The sequence below is a fragment of the Vicia villosa genome, unplaced genomic scaffold (assembly GCF_029867415.1).
Source record: "Vicia villosa cultivar HV-30 ecotype Madison, WI unplaced genomic scaffold, Vvil1.0 ctg.001310F_1_1, whole genome shotgun sequence".
Lineage (NCBI taxonomy): Eukaryota > Viridiplantae > Streptophyta > Magnoliopsida > Fabales > Fabaceae > Vicia > Vicia villosa.
Genome location: NW_026705569.1, coordinates 275,508 through 278,340, shown reverse-complemented (window position 1 = coordinate 278,340; position 2,833 = coordinate 275,508).

The window sequence follows — 2,833 nt, the reverse complement described above, 5'->3', positions numbered from 1 at the left end:
ACTCCGAGATATTACACCTGGAAAAATAGCGAACACAGGCAAACACGCACAGATTTTTTTCGCGATAGGTCCATCACGTTCGTAAGGATCCCACGAATTTGGTCATGGCCTCAATTGAATCAAAAGAAACCTGTGTCAAAAACCCCTAATTTGCAGGTCCGAACCCTAACATGGTAACATGTTCATTACACCATAATAATGCATATAATTCTCCAGAAACGATCACCACATGATATCAAACACGAATATGCAAATTAAATCCATCAATGATGCATGAAAAATGTAAATCGAGCAAGTTTAAAGTAAGGCAAACCGTGAGGAATTCGGGATGATTCTGAACGTGTTTCTTGCGTGCTACGATCGGAAAAGCTTCAGTGAGCACCAAGGAATGCTTTGCAATCAACACAAACGCTTGAATCGTCCTGCAATTAAGAATTGGAACTTTGATTTTTTGAGTTTTTTTTGCTTCGGGCTCTAGGGTTCTTGGCTGCAGCAAACTCGTGAACCCTCACTTCTAAATGGTTTGTCTACTTATAGAGAGCCTATTAGGTCACTATAACTTGGGCAAATCTTGTTGAATCTTGTGATTGAATTTTTGAGAAATTTGATTGAAAAATATTATGGAATCCTTCCAAATTTAGCTTAAATGATCCAATAATCAAGTGCACGAAATTTGATTTATTTTGGAGAATATTTGCTTGAATCTTTGGCTCATATTTGAAGAAACAAATCATATATTTTATTTTTAATATTTTCATGATTAAATTATAGTTTTTAATAAATAAAAACCATAAATATCAATAAAAATAATAAAAATATAAGAATATATATTTTGGGGCGTGCATGGGCCTAAGATGAAGTTTATATAAAGAGAACATAGGCCCATTTGGAAATGTTTGGAATTTTGAACCTTTTCTTTTCACATTTTTTTCTCAAAAATAGTCCAACTTTAGCAAGGCTTATTTCTCTCAATTTTTGAGGTATGGAAGTGTTCTAGGACTTTTTAGAAACCTTGAAGAGTCCTCTAACCATTGTCTTTGGTCTCATATCAAAATTATTTTCCATGCTCATTTTATGTCCTTTTGAAAAAAGTGTCTTTTTGTTGACTTTTAAAAAGGACCTATAATGTATGAAGCCATATCTCTTAAACCATTGACCTATGAGCTCTGATTCTTGAACCATTGGATAGAGGAATGAATTTACTTTAAAACGAGCTTTAGTGGGAATTTTTCTGATGAAGTATGAATATTTGGTGAATTTTCAAAGTTTGGTTGACTTTTTCAGTTCATGCCCAAAATAGTAACTTTTGACTTTTGACTTTTCTGATCCTTCCTTGCATCATCATGATCAACCCTTGATCAAATGATGATTTTAGGGTTATGAGGATGTTGTTGACCAAATATCTTGAGTTTTGACTATATATTGACTTGAAATGACTGTTTTGCCCTTGAGAGTCGACTGTTGACCTAATCAGGATTTGAGGGACTAAATTTGCTCTGTTTGACTTGAAACTTTATATGGATATACTTTGGGATGTTGGTGAACCTATGGAACCACCTTGAGCCATTGATTCAATGATTTTCCATTGAATTAATCAAACCCTAGTTCAGAGCTTTTGTATAGGAGAGTGTGTTTTGGAGCTTTGTCTTTTGATTTGGTTTTATGCATGAGAAATAGTATGGGCAAATTTTGGGGTATGACAATTACCTATCGGTTTTGAAATCTTTAAAGACCTTTGATTTCTTTTCGAAAAGAATCAAGAAAGAAGTAGATTCAACCAATATTTTTTGTGCCTTGCTCTCTATTGTTCCTGTCCATCTCTTTATAAGGTAACTTGTTCCATTTACTTAACTAAATATGTGATCTATGTGATATGCTTGTTTTTTTCCACCTTTTTGATTATGAAAAAGAGGGTGAAGTATACTCTTAGGAAAAGTAGAGTGTACTCTCTACTCATGTGAGGGGGAGTTTAACCCCTCAAAATTTTATCCCAATGTATTCACTCTTACCACCCCTTTAAGAGATGTGTCATCGTCATCAAAAAAGGTGGAAAATGTGGATCTATATGGTTGTAGATATGAAGTTAATGATACTGACTTTGTTGACCTTCTTGGTGTTTTGCTGACAACAACACTTATGATTATTGAAGTCTGTGGTAATAAGATTCTAACTCATGGATGTTGATGATTAACTTGAATATTTCTCAAGTCTCATCAAGTATAAGATTCACGGTTCCAGTAAAGTCCTTATATGATCGACATATATGGAAAAGAAACTTGAAAACTTCAGAGTTGTGAAAGAGAGAAAGTGTGAAAGCTTGTCTGGTCATACATGTCTGAGTGACCAGAGTCTTGTGAAAGTATGAGAGTAGCTCCTAAGATACTAAGGCAACGCTCACACATGTCTAAAATACTTTTAAGGCATATCTTTACTTAACAAAATCACCTAAAAATATTTTCAAGGCCTAGCTAATTGAGTATGGGATTGTCCCTACTTGATTAGGACAATTTTTTCAACTATCTAATTGATTAGATTCTATACCTAATCGATCATACAAGGTCTAATCGAGTCTATAATCAATTATGACAAATTCTTAATGATTGATTACGACTCTATATAAAAAATTGTTGTTTTTGGCCATAATAATTTATTAGACTTAGGACCTAATCAGTTAGAAGAGTTAGTTAGCCCTATGGATTATTTCATTTTTTTTAGCACAATCTTATCCTATTTAAAGGAGACCTCTCCTCACTTTATTTCACACAAGATTTTAAAATTTTCCCAATTTTTTACAATTTATCTCTCTCCTATCTTTCTTTAAATATTTTATTTC